General features: G+C 35.8%; 1 protein-coding gene across 4 annotated transcripts in view; it reads left to right on the forward strand.

The window, feature by feature from the left end:
- Positions 1-24,440, forward strand: part of LOC145328821 (uncharacterized) — a 323,279-nt gene that overhangs the window by 165,582 nt on the left and 133,257 nt on the right. The window lies entirely within an intron of this gene.

The following is a 24,440-nucleotide window of genomic DNA, read 5'->3' on the forward strand; positions in this document are numbered from 1 at the left end:
TCCTACATCGCCCCTTCATCGCTCCTACATCGCTCCTTCATCGCTCCTTCTCCAAATTTATATTAAATTGTACTGTGATGGCCCCTACATCGCTCCTACATCGCTCCTTCTCCAAATTTATATTAAATTGTACTGTGATGGCCCCTACATCGCTCCTACATCGCTCCTACATCGCTCCTTCATCGCTCCTACATCGCCCCTTCACCGCTCCTTCTCCAAATTTATATTACATTGCAACTTGATGGCCCCTACATCGCTGCTATATCGCTCCTTCATCGCTCCTACATCGCCCCTCCATCGCTCCTACATCGCTCCTTCTCCAAATTTATATTAAATTGTACTGTGATGGCCCCTACATTGCTCCTACATCGCTCCTTCATCGCTCCTACATCGCCCCTTCATCGCTCCTTCTCCAAATTTATATTACATTGTACTTTGATGGCCCCTACATCGCCCCTCCATTGCCCCTCCATCGCTCCTACATCGCCCCTCCATTGCTCCTTCATCGCTCCTTCTCCAAATTTATATTACATTGTACTGTGATGGCCCCTACATCGCTCCTACATCACTCCTACATCGCTCCTACATCGCTCCTTCATCGCTCCTACATCGCCCCTTCATCGCTCCTTCTCCAAATTTATATTACATTGTACTTTGATGGCCCCTACATCGCCCCTCCATCGCTCCTACATCGCTCCTTCATCGCTCCTTCTCCAAATTTATATTAAATTGTACTGTGATGGCCCCTACATCGCTCCTACATCGCTCCTTCATTGCTCCTACATCGCCCCTTCATCGCTCCTTCTCCAAATTTATATTACATTGCAACTTGATGGCCCCTACATCGCTCCTACATAGCTCCTCCATCGCTCCTCCATCGCTCCTCCATCGCTCCTACATCGCCCCTTCATCGCTCCTTCTCCAAATTTATATTACATTGCAACTTGATGGCCCCTACATCGCTCCTCCATCGCCCCTTAATAGCCTCTTACCTTAATTTATATAACATAGCCCCTATATAGCCTCTCCATCGCCCCTTAATAGCCCCTTACCCTAATCTATATAACATAGCCCCTACAAAGCCTCTCCATCGCCCCTTAATAGCCCCTTACCTTAATCTATATAACAAAGCTCCTACATAGCCTCTCCATCGCCCCATAATAGCCTCTTACCTTAATTATGTAACATAGCCCCTACATAGCCTCTCCATCGCCCCTTAATATCCCCTTACCTTAATTATATAACATAGCTCCTACATAGCCTCCCCATCGCCCCATAATAGCCCCTTACCCGATTTTATATAACATAGCCCCTAAATAGCCTCTCCATCGCCCCTTAATAGCCCCTTACCTTAATTTATATAACATAGCCCCTACATAGCCTCTCCATCGCCCCTTAATAGTCCTTTACCTTAATTTATATAAAATAGCCCCTATATAGCCTCTCCATCGCCCCTTAATAGCCAATTTATATAACATAGCCGCTACATAGCCTCTCCATCGCCCCTTAATAGCTCCTTACCTTAATTTATATAACATAGCCTCTCCATCGCCCCTTAATAGCCCTCCATCGCCACTTAAAAGCCCCTTACCTTAATTTATATAACATAGCCTCTACATAGCCTCTCCATCGCCCCTTAATAGCCCCTTACCTTAATTTATATAACATAGCCCTACATAGCCTCTCCATCGCCCCTTAATAGCCCCTTACCTTAATTTATATAGCATAGCCCCTACATAGCCTCTCCATCGCCCCTTAATAGCCTCTTACCTTAATTTATATAATCCTTACCTTAATATATATAACATAGCCCCTACATAGCCTCTCCATCGCCCCTGAATAGCCCCTTACCCTAATTTATATAACATAGCCCCTACATAGCCTCTCCATCGCCCCTTAATAGCCCCTTACCTTAATTTATATAGCATAGCCCCTACATAGCCTCTCCATCGCCCCTTAATAGCCTCTTACCTTAATTTATATAATCCTTACCTTAATATATATAACATAGCCCCTACATAGCCTCTCCATCGCCCCTAAATAGCCCCTTACCCTAATTTATATAACATAGCCCCTACATAGCCTCTCCATCGCCCCTTAATAGCCCCTTACCTTAATTTATATAACATAGCCTCTACATAGCCTCTCCATCGCCCCTTAATAGCCCCTTACCTTAATTTATATAACATAGCCCTACATAGCCTCTCCATCGCCCCTTAATAGCCCCTTACCTTAATTTATATAGCATAGCCCCTACATAGCCTCTCCATCGCCCCTTAATAGCCTCTTACCTTAATTTATATAGCATAGCCCCTACATAGCCTCTCCATCGCCCCTTAATAGCCCCTTACCTAAATTTATATAACAAAGCTCCTATATAGCCTCTCCATCGCCCCTTAATAGCCTCTTACCTTAATTATATAACATTGCCCCTACATAGCCTCTCCATCGCCCCTTAATAGCCCCTTACCTAAATTTATATAACAAAGCTCCTATATAGCCTCTCCATCGCCCCTTAATAGCCCCTTACCTTAATTATGTAACATAGCCCCTACATAGCCTCTCCATCGCCCCTGAATAGCCCCTTACCCTAATTTATATAACATAGCCCCTACATAGCCTCTCCATCGCCCCTTAATAGCTCCTTACCTTAATTTATATAACATAGACCCTACATAGCCTCTCCATCGCCCCTTAATAGCCCCTTACCTTAATTTTATAACATAGCCTCTACATAGCCTCTCCATCGCCCCTTAATAGCCCCTTACCTTAATTTATATAACATAGCCCTACATAGCCTCTCCATCGCCCCTTAATAGCCCCTTACCTTAATTTATATAGCATAGCCCCTACATAGCCTCTCCATCGCCCCTTAATAGCCTCTTACCTTAATTTATATAATCCTTACCTTAATATATATAACATAGCCCTACATAGCCTCTCCATCGCCCCTTAATAGCCCCTTACCTTAATTTATATAGCATAGCCCCTACATAGCCTCTCCATCGCCCCTTAATAGCCCCTTACCTTAATTTATATAGCATAGCCCCTACATAGCCTCTCCATCGCCCCTTAATAGCCTCTTACCTTAATTTATATAATCCTTACCTTAATATATATAACATAGCCCCTACATAGCCTCTCCATCGCCCCTAAATAGCCCCTTACCCTAATTTATATAACATAGCCCCTACATAGCCTCTCCATCGCCCCTTAATAGCCCCTTACCTTAATTTATATAACATAGCCTCTACATAGCCTCTCCATCGCCCCTTAATAGCCCCTTACCTTAATTTATATAACATAGCCCTACATAGCCTCTCCATCGCCCCTTAATAGCCCCTTACCTTAATTTATATAGCATAGCCCCTACATAGCCTCTCCATCGCCCCTTAATAGCCTCTTACCTTAATTTATATAATCCTTACCTTAATATATATAACATAGCCCCTACATAGCCTCTCCATCGCCCCTGAATAGCCCCTTACCCTAATTTATATAACATAGCCCCTACATAGCCTCTCCATCGCCCCTTAATAGCCCCTTACCTTAATTTATATAGCATAGCCCCTACATAGCCTCTCCATCGCCCCTTAATAGCCTCTTACCTTAATTTATATAATCCTTACCTTAATATATATAACATAGCCCCTACATAGCCTCTCCATCGCCCCTAAATAGCCCCTTACCCTAATTTATATAACATAGCCCCTACATAGCCTCTCCATCGCCCCTTAATAGCCCCTTACCTTAATTTATATAACATAGCCCTACATAGCCTCTCCATCGCCCCTTAATAGCCCCTTACCTTAATTTATATAGCATAGCCCCTACATAGCCTCTCCATCGCCCCTTAATAGCCTCTTACCTTAATTTATATAATCCTTACCTTAATATATATAACATAGCCCCTACATAGCCTCTCCATCGCCCCTAAATAGCCCCTTACCCTAATTTATATAACATAGCCCCTACATAGCCTCTCCATCGCCCCTTAATAGCCTCTTACCTTAATTTATATAACATAGGCCCTACAAAGCATCTCCATCGCCCCTTAATAGCCCCTTACCTTAATTATATAACATAGCCCCTACATAGCCTCTCCATCGCCCCTTAATAGCCTCTTACCTTAATTTATATAACATAGCCCCTGCATAGCCTCTTCATCGCCCCTTACCTTAATTTATATAACATAGGCCCTTTATGGCTCCTGTACAGCCTCTGTAATTGTATTGCCCCTTCATTATAGAAGGTAGGGCATTAAGGTAAGGAAGGAATGTGACCCTCTACAGTTTTAAATTTAAGTTTTAAAAGAATGACAAGATGACAACATTTATAAAAGCAAAGCTCTAAAACGGTAGAAAAAAGTTTAAAGGAAGCCTGCAAGAAATACCACGCTTTAACTGCTGAAAGACTGCCACAAGTAGACCAAATACCCCAAATTTGAAGCCTTCAGCTTCTATAACAAAAAAGTTCTAGGCATTTTAAAATGACATTTTATGTACAATGGAAATTTTGAAAGAATTGCAATGCTCATGTTGAAAACTTTAAAATTAAACTACGTGGCCTAGAAACAAAATTATAAGCTTATTTTTGTCATAAATTTAGGTTTCCAGTAACTAATTATATTTTTACAATAAAAATACCCATTTTTATAGTCAAAATCATTAAAAAAAAATAAGTTTTACTTGCGTTGTACCGAATGTACTGTAGCCAATCAGAAGGCTGAATCAGCTTAACAACCAATCACAGCTAAGCTTGTATTAGTTTACCCCTTTGTTTCCGCTATGATTTTCGTTTAAAAATGCAATTTAAATCGATTTTTTTTCATAGATTTTGACTATGAAATGTGGTGTTTTTATTGTAAAAATGTAATCAGTTACAGGCAATCTAAGTTTCTGACAAAGATAAGGTTATAATTTTATGTCTAGGCAACGTAATTTAATATTGTTTTTTCTTTTATGAGCATTGGAAATCTTTCAAAAATTCCATTGTACATAAAATGCTATTTTGAAATGCCTAGAACTTTTTTGTTATTGAAGCTGAAGGCTTATAATTTGGGGTATTGGGTCTTCTTGTGGCAGTCTTTTAGCAGTTAAAGCGTGTTATTTCTTGCAGGCGTCCTTTAATGAACATTAATAATGTAGAGTGTCAGAACTGAATAGTCAGAACATAAATTTAAAATTCGAAACAAAATTGTAAGTAAATTTATTGAGAAATTGCTTACATGCAGGAAAATGCTTAAGGACGTACTCACATTTTTTGGACTTGATTATAGATATGATTCGCTTATAACATTCTATTTTGTTGTCCTAGGAATCAGTATCCCAGAAATCAGATTAATCGGATAATTTTGATACATAAAAATTTGTTGTAAGTTAATAATTAGTATGCTTAAAATGGACGTATGGATATTCTGATAATGATTATAGACTTTCTAAATCGTACCTTTCTACTACAGGAATCACATGCCTAAATTAACGAAAATAGCTAACCGTTACGGACGTACGGACTGATCCTTAATATAGAAAAGCTTTGCTTTTAAAAAGTTAAAAAGATTTTTTGAGGGGATGGGGTAATATTTTTCTTGGGGTGAATTTTCTGGGAGGGTGGAGATACCCTCCCTCGAAATAATTATAAACCCTCTATGAACTTAAAAGAAGCTTCACTGTAAAGGAGAACCATATAGGTTCAGCGGTTAGCTTTTCTACAGACAAAAAAAAGATTACTACTTTATATAATAGGTTATGAAAAAGGAAAAAAAAGCAAGATAACAAGGATAACAACATTCACAAAAGCAAAGCTCTAAAATCAGGAGGTCAAACATAAATTTTGTTAAAATTAGCGTAAATCTATAATACAAAGTAGAATGATGTCTGTCCATCCGTCTGTCTGTCTGTCCGTCTGTCTGTCCGTCTGTCTGTCCGTCTGTCTGTCCGTCTGTCAGTCCCTTAAGATCTCGGTAACCACTGGACCGATTATATTCTACTATTCAGGGAATATACCTACTGGTCCTGTGGTGGTTTTAGGCTATTTTCTTGGGGGGTGGGATACCCCCAACCCCCCCAAAAACAAAAAAATCCCCCCCCATTTTTTTTTTGCTGAAGATTTTCTTGGTCCTATTACGAATTTCGCCAAAAAAAAATTTTATCACCTCTTGGGGCAAAGCCCCTGAGGCTAGGGGCGAATCTGCTAGTATAGAATATAGTAAAAGGGCATAATTTTATTTTTAGTATTTGATTATAATACTAAACCTTGTTGTCCTAAGAAACATTACTCCAAAACCCAGATGAATGGGACAATGATATTATACAAAAAAATGGACGTACATACTTTCTAGTAATGAATATAGTATTGTACCCAACTGTTATAGAAATCATTCTGCAAAGTTTGAAATCGATAGGATATTTATAACATGTCTAAATTAAAGAAAATGTCGTCTAACCGTTTGGACGTACGGAAAACCAATCCTTACTATAGAAAAGTTTCGCATTTAAAAAGGAAAATTATAATGAAAATATAATGAATTAATAAAATAAATATAAATAATATAATAACATAATGAAATAAAGAAAAAAAATAAACTAAGAGAATGAAATTTTTTAGTTAAATAGAATATTGAATAAGGATCATATAATGGACAAACAGACAAAGTAAGTTATAGAGCAGACTTTAAGAGAATATGCTATTACTCAAAGATTATCACGAAACCTAAGTCTTTTGAAGCATAATTGAGAGACAGACAAAATAATTTATAGACTGGATATACATATGTCATGGGAATATTCACTAAAAATCTCAACAGTCTATCTTTAACAATAGCAGAGAAAACCACATGCTTAACTTAATGAGAAGAGCAATGACGAAAGGACTAGCCCTAATTGTAGAAAAGTCTCTCTTTTAACAAAAAAAGTATTTTTTTGGTCTGAAGCTTAAAAATTTCATAAACTGACTAAATTCTCCATTTAAGGGAAGCTTCACATAGGTCATGGGATGGTTTTTTGCTTTTTCATTTTCAGATTTAAGCCCCTAATTGGTTTAGGCTATTTTTCTGCCTCCTTACATTAAAAAGAGCGCAGCTGCAAGTGAATAAGAAAAGAGAAATATAAAAGAAGAATACATATTATCCTATTATATAAAGTAGTAAAACATAAACAAACGTTGGAGTGGACAAACCTAGGAATGGGACAATCGTCGGAGTGGACATTGCTTATGTAAAACGCAGGAGTGTCTTTTATTTTATTTATAAGATAAAAATCTTTCAAAACAAAAAAAAATCTTGAATATCTTTTCTCACAGACTGAAATTTTAAAATCAGTCTAACAGTTTTCCAAAGTAGGTAAGTTCTATCGAAAGGCAAAGGTTTGAAACAGATAGAACATTTCATTAAACTAAAACATATTTTTTTCTCACATTGTTTACAACTGTCAAATATGTTTTTTTATATGCCTAACCCCTGCAGGGGGCTTATTTGTATATTTATATCTTAACCTAACCTAACCTGTGTAGAAATAACTAAACAAATGTTGTTGAAACCTAATTTTTAAGATATTATAGACACTTCTGCGTTTTACTTATATAATGTCCACTCCGACATTTGTCCGAAATATCCTGTGTTTGTCCACGTTAGTAAGGCTTTCTGTTCTGAAACTTAAGATCTCAATAACTACTAAACAGATTGGGCTTTCTATTTCAGGTAAGCTTAATATTTGTCTTGTAATGGCTTTAGGCTATTTTATTTTAAGTCGAGGGATGGTTTTAGGCTATTCTATTTTAAGTCCTGGGAAGGCTTTAGGCTTTTATTCATTCCCCTTTGAATACAGAGCCAATAGATGCTGGGGGCGTAGCCGCTAGTCGATATACAAAGTTTTTTTTTGTCTGTAGCAAAGGATCTCGTTTGCTGCTAAACCGATATGATGTATGTCTGTCTGTCTATACCGTAGGATCTTGCTAACCGCTGAGTACTGAGATGATTTTAAGATAGTTTATTTTTTTTCCTTATAATAAAATAACAGGATATTTGTCCATAAAAAGCGAAGCAATATCTTAATTTTTGTTGTTGGAACTGTTATTCAGTTGATTATACCAAGGATCTAAAGGAATAAGACAATGGCCGATAAATTTTTATCCATCCCTAATAACGATACACAAAATTGCAACACTACAACCAAAATATGACAAAAGTCCCCAAAGTTTTGAGCCAACGAATAAGAAAACTTCATTATAAAACTTTGGAGACTATTGTAAAAATTGCCTAATGTTTCCTTTATCCCTGAGATTATACAGACTATCCTTAAACTAATATTTACATTAAAGTAACAGGATGTTTATCAGTATCAACTGAACCGATATGCTTCTCCTTTACATTGAAGCTTATTTTACTCGCAGGAAAAGTTTTCATTTTGGGGAGGGGACTAACACTTTCAGCCCCCGGAAGGTATCACTTCCCTTAAATTCTTAACCTTCCCCCTCCCCCCCCTCTCCACCACATCTATTCATTAAAGTACTCCTAGGGTCATCTATGGGATTAGCCGTTAGTGACTTAAAAATAATTCAAGTGCAATGATATATTTACCAAATTAATACGATAATTTTGTATACATTTTTTATGAAAAAAAATTATTTTGCCAAAGGCAGCCAAAAAATAAGCAGCAAATATTTCAAAAATGCTCTGATAATCAGAGATCTACAGGGATAAGACGATTGTCGATAAAATGATATATATACATATATACAGTGTGTTTTTTTATGAGAACTTTTTTGAAAGCAATTTTACCTTACTTATAGTTATTATAATTTAATGATTAATGGCTTATTCTCTTCTTTTTTATAACCTTTAATAGAAAAGCAAAAAATATTTCAGTTTTTATTCAAAAAGTACAGTAAATTAAAAAATTTAAAACTTAGGTGTCAACATCAAAATTTGTTTTTGGCGAAATTCGTAATAGGACCAAGAAAATCTTCAGCAAAAAAAAAATGGGGGGGGATTTTTTTGTTTTTGGGGGGGTTGGGGGTATCCCACCCCCCAAGAAAATAGCCTAAAACCACCACAGGACCAGTAGGTATATTCCCTGAATAGTAGAATATAATCGGTCCAGTGGTTACCGAGATCTTAAGGGACTGACAGACGGACAGACAGACGGACAGACAGACGGACAGACAGACGGACAGACAGACAGACGGATGGACAGACATCATTCTACTTTGTATTATAGATTTACGCTAATTTTAACAAAATTTATGTTTGACCTCCTGATTTTAGAGCTTTGCTTTTGTGAATGTTGTTATCCTTGTTATCTTGCTTTTTTTTCCTTTTTCATAACCTATTATATAAAGTAGTAATCTTTTTTTTGTCTGTAGAAAAGCTAACCGCTGAACCTATATGGTTCTCCTTTACAGTGAAGCTTCTTTTAAGTTCATAGAGGGTTTATAATTATTTCGAGGGAGGGTATCTCCACCCTCCCAGAAAATTCACCCCAAGAAAAATATTACCCCATCCCCTCAAAAAATCTTTTTAACTTTTTAAAAGCAAAGCTTTTCTATATTAAGGATCAGTCCGTACGTCCGTAACGGTTAGCTATTTTCGTTAATTTAGGCATGTGATTCCTGTAGTAGAAAGGTACGATTTAGAAAGTCTATAATCATTATCAGAATATCCATACGTCCATTTTAAGCATACTAATTATTAACTTACAACAAATTTTTATGTATCAAAATTATCCGATTAATCTGATTTCTGGGATACTGATTCCTAGGACAACAAAATAGAATGTTATAAGCGAATCATATCTATAATCAAGTCCAAAAAATGTGAGTACGTCCTTAAGCATTTTCCTGCATGTAAGCAATTTCTCAATAAATTTACTTACAATTTTGTTTCGAATTTTAAATTTATGTTCTGACTATTCAGTTCTGACACTCTACATTATTAATGTTCATTAAAGGACGCCTGCAAGAAATAACACGCTTTAACTGCTAAAAGACTGCCACAAGAAGACCCAATACCCCAAATTATAAGCCTTCAGCTTCAATAACAAAAAAGTTCTAGGCATTTCAAAATAGCATTTTATGTACAATGGAATTTTTGAAAGATTTCCAATGCTCATAAAAGAAAAAACAATATTAAATTACGTTGCCTAGACATAAAATTATAACCTTATCTTTGTCAGAAACTTAGATTGCCTGTAACTGATTACATTTTTACAATAAAAACACCACATTTCATAGTCAAAATCTATGAAAAAAAATCGATTTAAATTGCATTTTTAAACGAAAATCATAGCGGAAACAAAGGGGTAAACTAATACAAGCTTAGCTGTGATTGGTTGTTAAGCTGATTCAGCCTTCTGATTGGCTACAGTACATTCGGTACAACGCAAGTAAAACTTATTTTTTTTTAATGATTTTGACTATAAAAATGGGTATTTTTATTGTAAAAATATAATTAGTTACTGGAAACCTAAATTTATGACAAAAATAAGCTTATAATTTTGTTTCTAGGCCACGTAGTTTAATTTTAAAGTTTTCAACATGAGCATTGCAATTCTTTCAAAATTTCCATTGTACATAAAATGTCATTTTAAAATGCCTAGAACTTTTTTGTTATAGAAGCTGAAGGCTTCAAATTTGGGGTATTTGGTCTACTTGTGGCAGTCTTTCAGCAGTTAAAGCGTGGTTTTTTTTTGCAGGCTTCCTTTAAACTTTTTTCTACCGTTTTAGAGCTTTGCTTTTATAAATGTTGTCATCCTTGTCATCCTTTTAAAACTTAAATTTAAAACTGTAGAGGGTCACATTCCTTCCTTACCTTAATGCCCTACCTTCTATAATGAAGGGGCAATACAATTACAGAGGCTGTACAGGAGCCATAAAGGGCCTATGTTATATAAATTAAGGTAAGGGGCGATGAAGAGGCTATGCAGGGGCTATGTTATATAAATTAAGGTAAGAGGCTATTAAGGGGCGATGGAGAGGCTATGTAGGGGCTATGTTATATAATTAAGGTAAGGGGCTATTAAGGGGCGATGGAGATGCTTTGTAGGGCCTATGTTATATAAATTAAGGTAAGAGGCTATTAAGGGGCGATGGAGAGGCTATGTAGGGGCTATGTTATATAAATTAGGGTAAGGGGCTATTTAGGGGCGATGGAGAGGCTATGTAGGGGCTATGTTATATATATTAAGGTAAGGATTATATAAATTAAGGTAAGAGGCTATTAAGGGGCGATGGAGAGGCTATGTAGGGGCTATGCTATATAAATTAAGGTAAGGGGCTATTAAGGGGCGATGGAGAGGCTATGTAGGGCTATGTTATATAAATTAAGGTAAGGGGCTATTAAGGGGCGATGGAGAGGCTATGTAGGGGCTATGTTATATAAATTAGGGTAAGGGGCTATTTAGGGGCGATGGAGAGGCTATGTAGGGGCTATGTTATATATATTAAGGTAAGGATTATATAAATTAAGGTAAGAGGCTATTAAGGGGCGATGGAGAGGCTATGTAGGGGCTATGCTATATAAATTAAGGTAAGGGGCTATTAAGGGGCGATGGAGAGGCTATGTAGGGGCTATGTTATATAAATTAGGGTAAGGGGCTATTCAGGGGCGATGGAGAGGCTATGTAGGGGCTATGTTATATATATTAAGGTAAGGATTATATAAATTAAGGTAAGAGGCTATTAAGGGGCGATGGAGAGGCTATGTAGGGGCTATGCTATATAAATTAAGGTAAGGGGCTATTAAGGGGCGATGGAGAGGCTATGTAGGGCTATGTTATATAAATTAAGGTAAGGGGCTATTAAGGGGCGATGGAGAGGCTATGTAGAGGCTATGTTATATAAATTAAGGTAAGGGGCTATTAAGGGGCGATGGAGAGGCTATGTAGGGGCTATGTTATATAAATTAGGGTAAGGGGCTATTTAGGGGCGATGGAGAGGCTATGTAGGGGCTATGTTATATAAATTAGGGTAAGGGGCTATTTAGGGGCGATGGAGAGGCTATGTAGGGGCTATGTTATATATATTAAGGTAAGGATTATATAAATTAAGGTAAGAGGCTATTAAGGGGCGATGGAGAGGCTATGTAGGGGCTATGCTATATAAATTAAGGTAAGGGGCTATTAAGGGGCGATGGAGAGGCTATGTAGGGGCTATGTTATATAAATTAGGGTAAGGGGCTATTTAGGGGCGATGGAGAGGCTATGTAGGGGCTATGTTATATATATTAAGGTAAGGATTATATAAATTAAGGTAAGAGGCTATTAAGGGGCGATGGAGAGGCTATGTAGGGGCTATGCTATATAAATTAAGGTAAGGGGCTATTAAGGGGCGATGGAGAGGCTATGTAGGGCTATGTTATATAAATTAAGGTAAGGGGCTATTAAGGGGCGATGGAGAGGCTATGTAGAGGCTATGTTATATAAATTAAGGTAAAGGGGCTATTAAGGGGCGATGGAGAGGCTATGTAGGGGCTATGTTATATAAATAAAGGTAAGGAGCTATTAAGGGGCGATGGAGAGGCTATGTAGGGGCTATGTTATATAAATTAAGGTAAGGGGCGATGGAGAGGCTATGTAGGGGCTATGTTATATAAATTAAGGTAATGGGCTTTTAAGGGGCGATGGAGAGGCTATGTAGGAGCTATGTTATATAAATTAAGGTAAGGGACTATTAAGGGGCAATGGAGAGGCTATGTAGGAGCTTTGTTATATAAATAAAGGTAAGGGGCTATTAGGGGCGATGGAGAGGCTATGTAGGGGCTTTGTTATATAAATTAAGATAAGGGGCTATTAAGGGGCGATGGAGAGGCTATGTAGGGGCTATGTTATAAAAATTAAGGTAAGGAGCTATTAAGGGGCGATGGAGAGGCTATGTAGGGGCTTTTTTATATAAATTAAGGTAAGGGGCTATTAAGGGGCGATTGGGCGATGGAGGAGCGATGGAGGAGAGATGTAGGGGCCATCAAAGTACAATGTAATATAAATTTGTGGAAGGAGCGATGAAGGGGCGATGTAGGAGCGATGGAGGAGCGATGGAGGAGCGATGTAGCAGCGATGTAGGGGCCATCAAGTTGCAATGTTATATAAATTTGGAGAAGGAGCGATGAAGGGGCGATGGAGGAGCGATGTAGGAGCGATGTAGGGGCCATCAAGTTGCAATGTAATATAAATTTGGAGAAGGAGCGATGAAGGGGCGATGTAGGAGCGATGAAGGAGCGATGTAGGAGCGATGTAGGGGCCATCACAGTACAATGTAATATAAATTTGAAGAAGGAGCGATGAAGGGGCGATGTAGGAGCGATGGAGGGGCGATGTAGGGGCCATCAAAGTACAATGTAATATAAATTTGAAGAAGGAGCGATGAAGGGGTGATGTAGGAGCGATGGAGGGGCGATGTAGGGGCCATCAAAGTACAATGTAATATAAATTTGGAGAAGGAGCGATGGAGGAGCGATGAAGGGGCGATGTAGGAGCGATGTAGGGGCCATCAAGGGACTAAGATATATATAATAGTGAAGGGGCCATGAAGAGGCGATATGTAATTAAATAGCCCCTTGGGATAAGAGGACATATCATCTCCTCTTTAGAAGGGGCGATAAAGGAGCGATAAAGGATCATTTAATCGCCTCTTAGGGCAAGGGGCTATTAAATCGCTCCTTTCAAGGAGTCATAACATCGCCTCTTGTTATAAGGGGCTATTAAATCGCCCCTTTCAAGGAGCCATTACATGGCCCCATGTCATAAGAGGCGATCAATTAAAATCATCGCCCCATATGGAGCGATGTCATGGAAAGGACTATACCCGATAAGTCCAATACACAGTGTTTCATGTTAAAAACAATCTTCAGTTGGTTATAAATAAAAAGACATGATGCTTTAATGAGCATAAGTTTTATACTGTTTATTAAAAACAAAAGATGATTTTTTCCTCCAGTGGAGGTAAGGAATGAGGGGGGGGGGTGATTTTGCATAAAAAAAGGGGAAAGGTGGTGGGGTATTTAAATTTTACCATTTAATTATGACTAATGTTTATTATTTAACACATAAAAAGGCAATATGTACTTTGTAGTAATGAATATTATGCATGATATATATAAAAAATTGCTATAATATGGCCATACAAGGTTAAGTTTGGTCCAGTAAGTACTTTTTCCGATGTATGCAGTGGTTGAGGACTTCATTTCTCATGTTGAGTGATGTTGTGGTTGATTTTGAAGCATGGGCAATGGAAACACATTCTGTCAGGCATAATTGGCATTTCTTGAAGTTTTGGTTGTAAGTCGTTGCAAGGGCTTTTATTGACCATTTTAGGCTGTGTGGCTTGTTCTGTTCTTTAAGCTTTGAAATGCAGTCAGAAAGCTTAGTACCATTGTTGTTGTGTCTAAATGAGTGCAAGTGTTTGTAGTATCTGTTTTTAAAAGGTCCAGATGACAGCCCTATATATTGGTATTTAGTTTGGTTTGTTTCATCTGTGACAAGGGCTTTGTACACCAAACTTTCTGTAAGGCATTTTCCATCCAGGGGGCAATCTTGTGGATTTCTACAGTTGCAACCCTTTTCTGTAGGTAGGTTTGATTCACCCAGTTGTTTTCTGTTATGGCTTTGGATTATACTTCCCATGTTAGCCATTGTTGAATATGAAACTTTCAATGTGTTTCTGTTGTAGTATTTATGGAGTGGTGAGTTTTTAGGGAAGTGTTTGTCAACTAGCTTTAAGAACTCCTTAGCAATGTTAGTTTTTACTGCAGAGTTGTATGGAGGATTGAACCAAATTACTTTCCTTTTTCTGTTCTTTGGCAAAGTGTTTCGATTTTGTTGTTGAAGTTTGTATGTTAAAGTATGCTTGTAACCTGAGGCTTTTAAAGCTTTTTCATACTTGGCTTTCTCTGATTCAAAAATCGTTTGATTACTTGATAGCTCAGAAATTCTGTTTTCTATCATATTGGGAAGTTGTTTGATTACATTAGCAGGGTGACATGACTTTGTGTTAATGTAACATGGAGGATTTGTTTCTTTCCTGAATGGTTTGTGTGTTCCATTGTTAAGGTTTAAAGTTGTGTCTAAAAAATTCACAACTTTGATGCATATGTTTGTGGTTATTTGAAAACCAAGTGATTTAAATTATTGGGTGACTTTTTTCTTCAAACTTTCGGCGCCTGGGCCACTCAAATTTGGCACAGCTAGTCCATTATCCCTGTATAGACCAATATATTGTTGGGGTATGAAGTTTTCTAGGCCATTGAGAAGGAAAAGGCCAACAAGTTCAGCAACCTCTGCTGAATCATAACTGCCCATAGCAACATCAAATTTTTCGCCCTTCTTTTTAACCCATGCTTCACCATCAGAAAATAAGAATGTTTGTCTAGAATGCATGATGATATCTATTTCATCTTGGTTGATACAGGTGTGTTGTTTAGCAAAATTAATTGCTTTTAAGAGGGTTTCTTTTGAAATACTTGGATAAAATGATTCAATATCAAATTGAAAGAATGTAAGGCTTTGTTTGTTGTTTAGTTCTTTAAACCAATTTAGAGCCTCTTTTGTGCTAGACCATTGGTTTGAACCGGTTTTGGCTTTAATTTCTTTGTTGACTTTTGCCAGGATGTGTTTGCTTATTTTTCCAATCTCAGTTTTTGAAGGATTAATAAGTCTGCATTTGATCCGACCAGGAAAGTCTTCTTTATGGTCTTTGATTGTAATAAAGCTTGAAGTGTCTGAAAGAATTTCAGCTTTTTTAGCCACATCAAATTTATTGGCTAAAGCTTTTGCCTCTAAGTTAGTGTTGTTCACCTCATTTATATTTACTTTCTTGTAATCCTTAGTTATGTTGTCCAGAAGTTGGTTTTTATACTGGGCTAAATTCATCTTGTATAAATTAGCTGTTTTGTCTGCACTAACTATTATGTCGGGTGAGTTTCTTATTATATTGCAGTCATTTTTGAGGCGTTTTTGAAACTCATTTGTTTGTGGACGATATTTTATGTTTGAAATTAACTTGACAAGGTCTTCTTTGAATGGTTTTAATTCGTAGGCCTCCTTATACAATGGAATAGCACAGTTTGATTTAAGGCCAAAAGAAGGTTTATGTATATTTGTTTGGTTTGTGCATCTGGCCCAGTGGTTAAAAGAAAGATTTTTGGCAAAGTTCTGCAGTCTAAAAGCTACTTCCTTCTCGTACTTAAACCTTGAGGGAACAGGTATATTCTTTAAAGAATAATCAAGGATGATCCTGTCCATGGCCATTGTTGTTACTGTGTTTGAAAAGTATCTTGTTGATAAGAGAGCTCCACCCAGAAATATGAGGAGCAATGTGTATAAATGATCACAAGAATAACTAGAGTGCTCGATATTTAATCACTTAATAGAGCTTATAACATAGAGTGATCAACACAGTTTAATTAAACATGTTATTTTTATTTGATAAGTCCAATACACAGTGTTTCATGTTAAAAACAATCTTCAGTTGGTTATAAATAAAAAGACATGATGCTTTAATGAGCATAAGTTTTATACTGTTTATTAAAAACAAAAGATGATTTTTTCCTCCAGTGGAGGTAAGGAATGAGGGGGGGGGGTGATTTTGCATAAAAAAAGGGGAAAGGTGGTGGGGTATTTAAATTTTACCATTTAATTATGACTAATGTTTATTATTTAACACATAAAAAGGCAATATGTACTTTGTAGTAATGAATATTATGCATGATATATATAAAAAGGATAATGAACTACTCACTAAGGTATCCTTGACGATCGCTTAAAGTTATAGAGAATTAACCTCACCCTTTTGAGATAGAAAAAGGTAAAGGAAAAATTCAAATAAATTGTTAAAAGTACGGTGATCTAGTAGATGTTCATGGCGTAATATTATAGACAGTTGTCCACGAAAATAGATATTTCCCTATTTTGGTGGCCCAGAGCTTTCGGTCCCTCAGGGCCAACAAAACAAGGGTTGTTCCTTAATTTCTTTTATCTACTATGATTTTTGGAACAGTGATTCATATGACAACAAGGTACAATTAAGTTCTTAAAATCTAAATATGTCCTATAATATGTTGGTTCTTCCGTTTGATTTGATTTGTAACTTTTTTCACAACAAACTTCCGATTGATATGATTATTGGAATAATGATTCCTAGGACAACAAAGTACATTGTTATACGCGAAGCATCTCTATAATTAAGTCTTAAACAAGTCAGTATGTCTTTAAACATTAAACAATTTTTCAACAAATTAACTAACAATTTTGTTTCGACTTTCATACATTAATATTTCAACCGTTTCTGAGATCTTAGGTACAATGGATCAAAATTCACATCAAACTATTTAGGGATATGACAATAGGTGATAAATTGACCTTCATCACCAATGATGATATACAAAGTTGTCCCTTCTTAAGATTACAATTAGTGGTTGAAACGTTAGGACACTCAACTTGATACCCCAACCAATCAAAATTCAATAAAAGTCTCCAAAGTTGCTAAGCCAATGAATAAGTAAACGTTATTCTAAGACTTTGGGGACTGGAGTAGTAAACTGTCCAGTGTCCCTCCCTCCCTGACGAACCCCAAACTGTCCCACTTTAAGAAAGACGATTCCAGTGACGTCATATACGTTTAGGGAAGGGGGGAAGAAAATATCTTCCCTTTTCTCCCATCTCTTTTGAAGAGATTTTCTTCCCTCTTCCCTTTTTCTTTCCCGAAACGTATATGACGTCACTGGAATCGTCTTTCTCAAAGTGCGACAGTTTGGAATTCGTCTCCCTCCTTCCTGATTTGAAATCTATCTATTTACTTTCTCTCTTTCTATTTCATTGATAATTCTGAGCAGAAAAGACCATAAATCTTCTCCAAATATTTAATTCAAAATCTAAATTTTTATGCAGAGAAGTGAATTGTAGAATAGCGAAGCTTCTCTTCAATATTCCAAGTCTGTTAAAGTGTTTTAAGGCAATTGCTATCCTGTTATATAAAGTAGTTTTTTTATTTGTCTGAAGCTCAAGATCCTAATAACAATTGAACTGATTGATTCTTCATTTTTAGGGAAGCTTCACTTTGGTCCCCGGATTTTTTTGGCAGATTCCCTATATACTTGAAGTGCAGCCGGTAGTTTATAAAGCTACTAGGAAAATAGCCTAAAACAAAACTAAGATAAAGTTAAATAGCCTAAAACCATTCAGGAAACTTCCATAAAATGGAGAACTCAATCGTTTTAGTAGTTATCGAAATTTTAAGCTACAGACAAAAAATCCTTACTACTGTATATAATAGGATATCTAGAGGGGGGTTTGTTGCACCCCCCCCCCCCCTTAAATAGTATAAAACCACCCTGGACCAAGAATAGGCTCTTATTTCAAATACAAACTATGGGAAAGACGACTTTCTAATCCGACATTATCATAAATGCAAGATAACATGAATAATTGTCAAAAATGGATGTAGAATATACGTGTATGATATAAAGTTGAAAAATTGTCGTCAATTAAGGTTGCAATTTCCCCTTTGCATTTATTGGTCAGGCCGTTTATCTAGTATGGGGTAAAGGAGGGGGAGATATTTTTTTGGCCCGCTACAGAGTTCACTTTATTATAGAACATGAAAATCTATTGTAAGATCCAAGTAATTATTCATTTTGTCAATAGGGTCCAATTTATTTTAAATTCAATTGGATGACAACATTCATAAGTAGCGAAGCACAGAAAGTAACATAAACCTAGTAGATGCTCAGGTTAGGAAAATCTTTATTTTTTTTTTGGGGGGGGGGGGCAATTTCTTCTCACCAAAAATAGTTACAAGCCATCACAGGAGCTATGAGAAGCTTCACTATAAAGAAGAAAAAATAAATCACAAATCCTTTTTTGAAATTTATCAAGGTCTTTTGAGGCATTTCAGATAGATCGTCGGAGAAAATAGAAGTTTTCGCCTACTCGAAGAGGCAATTTTTAGGAGAAGATTGTAAAATGTGTGTCGATTGAATAAAGGTACTAAGAAAGAGAGGGAATGTCTGATTGAGCCAATAGGAGAATCGCATCGGTACATACATTTAATTTCATTGGTTGAAATTTTGTACACATCTTGTTACGAATGCATGTTTTTTTTCATTTCATACATAGATAAAAGTCAGCTGTAAACAGTATATTTTCTTAGTAGAAAGCTTTGCGGAATCAGAGTTAATTGCCCAAAAATTTCGTTTAAATTTGAAAGCTTCGAAACGAGGTGGATTCTTTAAAAAAGTTAGGCTGGCTACTCGCTGGTGAGGCAAAATTATTTTTGTGAAAAATCCTCCAAAATCAAATAAAAAAAAGTACAAAAATTAAATAAAATCTTAAAAGGGTTATTAACATATGATTTTGTTTAATTTTTGTAGATTTTTAATGTGTTTTTGGATGATTTTTCACAAAAAGAATTTTGCCTCACTATCGAGTAGCGAGTCTATAATTTTTAAGAATCCACATCAGCTTGAGTCGAAAGTAAACAATACTTTTGTCTGCTAGAAATGTTCCTTCCTAGATTTGACGAAAAAAGTGTTCAGAATATGCTTCTATTTCTATTGTCGATTGATAAACAAATCTTGATGAAACTTAGGGGGGGGGGGGGGGAGGATGTAATTTATTTAATCCCTGAAAATTTCAGCCGTCTTTCTCAAATAGGAGTGGAGAAAATTTCGAAATCTTGATGAAAATTTGTTGAAATGTGTAGAATGTAAGCTTATCTAATCAATACGCATTACATCCATCTCCCTAGAATAAGAGCCGAGAAAATCAGGTTTCCCACTTAGCGTTACGTCAAAATATCATATATATTTTACATTCATGAGGATGTAGGCGTAGCAATCCAACTCATTACGGGCCTCAACCTTGCCCTTCAGCTTGACGTCTTCATCAGCAAACTTCAAAGAATCGTTGATCATACGCTCAATTTCCTCGGGAGTAAGTCTGTTCTAGAATAAGAAAACCAACTTTTTGGGCGAATGAAAAAAAACCTATTGCCCCTTAAAGAAACTTGTGTTGGAAAATTTGAGAATTATCTTTCAAGACACTAATGCATAAACACATCAAATTTCCACAAACGAAGGATTTTAAATTGGCTGAATTAAATAACCAAAACACTTATCTTTTCCAACTGGATGAACGAAATGACCAATGATTGGGGTCCGCATTGGCAGGCTAATTTGACAAAAAAAAAATTCCCTCGTCATTATGTCCAATCACAAGGACTCTGGTAGGAAATTGACAACTTATTCATACGTACTGTACTAAATCAATCATTACTTGGACTAATTTAACCAAATTAGGTTTTTTTTAGGTTTTTGATATTTCATACAACCCCCTTAAGTTATTCATTACAGTAAAATACAATTTTAAAATTTATTTACTGTGTAAATATGCATAAATATGACGTTTTTACTGACAATTATGTTGATTTTTACTCAAAGCATATATCTTGTAGACAATAAAATGATTATAACTTTCGTTCTATTTAAGATAAATTGATGAAAAAAAAAGTACATTCAATTTTATTAAGCTGAAAAGTCACTTATTGATATTAAGAAATAATAAACCCCTTTGAGTGGGGGAGGGGGGGGGGGGCGTTGAGTATCGAAATAAGAAACTAATGTAAATTTCTTTTCTATGGTGGGTTTTAATGATTCATATAGCAGCCAAACTGTTTTAGGCAATACCCATTTGTCTGTCTGTCCCTCTGTCTGTCTGTCCTTTTGTCTGTCTGTCCCACCACTTGTCTGTCTATCTGTCTAACTGCCTCTCTTTTGGATTTCAATGAATCATCTAGCATAGCCTAATTGTAATTTGTTAATGCCTCAAAGACTCTCTGTTACTATTTACCTGTCCCTCTGTCTGTCTGTCTGTCCCTTTGTCTGTCTGATCATTCACAGGTTCTCTATTGGATTTTATCTAATTAATTGTCTATTTTAGTAAAACTTTGATAATTCTTCTTGCCCGTCTGTCTGTCTATCTACTTAGTTTCTACCCTTGGTCTAACAGACTTATTCACTTAATTTATAAAAAATTAGATTTAAATAATAATATGGTGGTATCTTGTACCAAGAGATACACAAATAACCTTGTGTTGAAAAAAAACAAATAAAAAATGATTCAATTTCTTCTATGAAGAAAAGTGTAATACATGTTCCTTTATTCTCTTTGTACATCAAAAATATGTTTCAAATTTATAATATCAGGTTATATTCCATTAATTTATTTATAACTAAATTTTTTTAAACCCCACTTATGACTTTTAACAGCCCCCTGTAACTAAAATCAAGGGTGATTTTATTAGGATTTTACCAAACCTACTTTACATAAGAAAGGGAGAGGTCATTTTCTAGTAAATCCCGTAAAGGTGTGTGTTATAAGGCCTAAAAATAGTAGTAGAACGATAAGGTGCTCTATATATTTGTATTTCCTATTGAATAGAACAATAGGGAAGAAATTTTTTTTTTTTTTTTTTTGATAACCGTACCTGGAATATCTGAAATTTCTATCAAACGCTTTGTTTGGCTCAAACTGACACAAATAAAAAAAAATATAATTATAATAAATCAACCTGTAAAGAATGACTTCTTCCTTTGTTTAATGGTATAGATTGTTCTTAACTTTTACCTTGTACCTATAGAAAACATTATTATTATAATTATATTTTTTTTTAATTTTTGTCAGTTTGAGCCAAACAAAGCGTTTGATAGAAATTTCGTATTTTTTTTAGATAATCCAGGTACGGTTATCAAAAAAAAAAAAAAATTTCCCTATTGTTCTATTCAATAGGGAATACATATATCTAGAGCACCTTATCGTTCTACTACTATTTTTAGGCCTTATAACACACACCTTTACGGGATTTACTAGAAAATGACCTCTCCCTTTATTACATTTTAAAATTTTTTTTATAAAAAGAGGATTGGGATATATCTCCCTCCCAACATTAACTTTAAAAACTATTGTAAAATATATTAAAAGTTATAAACATATATCTATCAAGATCATTAAAGGAATTAACTCAAGTTTGAGGGGGGGGGGGCTTAATGCAACCATCTCGTAATCAATGCACAAATTGCACTTAGAATTCGAATTTTGTTACAAAACTTGGCATGAGTAATCCTTGGTACATCTATTTTCCCAAAATGGAACAAAAAGTTGCAAAAGTGACGGCTAACAGCTGGCGGCTCAGTCATTTAGCCGTTTTTGGGCTATATTCAGGGCGAAACTATCATTAATTGCATAGGAATCAACTTTTTGAAACATATTTTTGCTTTAAATGTACATTTTTAAAATTTCTTGTACCAGCTGCTAGAACTGGCTGAAAATGGCTGGGAGCGGCTAAGAGTATGAAGAGTATATAGGGTTTGTGACATGTCTAGGGGTAGGTTTTTATTGGTACTGAGCTCAAAAATACTACTATAAATAGTGGGGGTCTATCCATTTGGCAGCTAGGGCTGTTACACAGACTGTTAAAAACCTACCTAGAGACACGTCACAAGCCCTATCTACTCATTCTACTCTTGGCTACTCCCAGCTGAGCTGCGGCCATTAGCAAGCTGCCAAATAAATTTTTTGTGGTATTTTAAAAATTAATAAAATAAAATTAATGGTCTTCTTATCAATAAAGGGGGGTTTGGTGCTGGATGGTGGGCAAAATTGATATATATTGAGCTAAAATTTTTAAACTACCTGGTCCAGTAGTTACTGCATCTAAAAGAAAAACAAAATTAAAATTTTTTTTTTTAAGTTAAGTAAGAAAAACTGCAAAAATGGAATTTGACTTTGCAGATTTCTTGCTACACCTTTATATGTTATAATTGAGACTGCTCCATTTTTTTGGTAAATTTCAGGTTTTTATTTACATACTAGAATTGAAATTTTGTAAAAATCTTTAAAATTGAGATCACACAAAAGAACTAAAAAAACATTCTTTTTGCAGATTTCAAAAACTTTGAAGTGCTCGTGAGGTCACAATTATTGCATCACAGAAAAAAATATTTAGCATGGGTAATTTCAGATTTCAAAAACTTAGAAGTGCTCGTGAGGTCACAATTATTGCATCACAGAAAAAATATCTAGCATGGGTCATTTTACTGGGGGCAAAAAATTTTTCAAAAGTTTTTCCATGGCGGGATGATTTAATCTACAAAATATACTTTTGGCTGTTGACAGCTGTTCTCAGCCATTTTTGGCAGTTTTCAGCTGTTATGACAGCGAAATCTAGAAATTAAAAAAGTGTTTTTAGTAATATGTCCATGACATAAAGTCATAATGTTAATTAAGAAAAGTTTAATTCCATGGAAATGTTCAATTTTTATATCCTTATAAGCCATTACCCATCTGCCACTATTTTTGGTAGTATTTTTCAGCTCAACACCCATTAAAACCTATCCCTAATGGATGATTCCTATTTAATTGTTGCTGGATTTGCCCTGAAAATAGCCCAAAAATGGCTAAACAGTCATTAGCTATTACTTTTCCAACTTTTTGTTCCATTTTGGGAAAAAAAGATCTACCAAGGATTACTCATGCCAAGTTTTGTAATGAAATTCGAATTCTAGGTGCCATTTGTGCATTGATTACGTGATGGTTGCCTTAACCCCCCCCCCCCCTAAGCTTAACTTTTTGTTAAATTTTGAAAAACAGACCTACTAAGGATTACACATGCCAATTTTCATAACAAAATTTGGATTAATTGATTATAGGATGGTTGCATTAACTCCCCCCCCCCCCCCTACATATGTATGAGAGTTTCCTCATGTCTCAATTTACTAATTAAAAGTTGTACAGTACAGTTGTACAGAATATTGCAAGATTTTTTTAGTAAGGTCTGGTAATTAATTTACCTAAAAATAGATAGCATAGAATTATCTGAATCAGTGACTTGCTTAAATACACCCTACTTAAACACCCCCAACCCCACTTTATTTTAAGGGGTGTAAATTTATTTCCTTTACACCCCCTTGGAATTTATAGAGGGGTGTATCTGAGGGTGTAAGCTCTTGTCATGAGAGTGGACATAGGTGGACACCTAGGGAGGTGTATCCATCCCCCTTAATTTTACAAGGGTGGTGTAAACAACCCCTATACCAACCTTTTGCACACCTTTGATCTTAACTATACTTTCAGAGTAAATAAAGTTGTAAATTCAGTAACTATTCTACAAAAATTATCTTCCTAAATTGATATATGATTTTCAGGGTAATCTCCGGTGGACTAAACATTAAAATTTTATGGAAAAAAAGATATCTTTGGAACATGCATGTCTTGAAATTATCCCCCCTTTGTACTCAATACGCATTATTAATTCTAAGTGCGTCAATTTTGCGTTTAAAGATACCCTTAGTTTAAGCATTAATTTCTCCAAAAAATGATGAATAAAGATAAATTTTTTTTTGATAAAATGATAAAAGTATATGTAAAATGAAATAACCAGCAAAAAAAATTACAAAATTA

The sequence above is a fragment of the Acartia tonsa genome, chromosome 9, assembly GCF_053477335.1.
Source record: "Acartia tonsa isolate MP-2025a chromosome 9, ASM5347733v1, whole genome shotgun sequence".
In the NCBI taxonomy this organism is placed as follows: Eukaryota; Metazoa; Arthropoda; class Copepoda; order Calanoida; family Acartiidae; genus Acartia; species Acartia tonsa.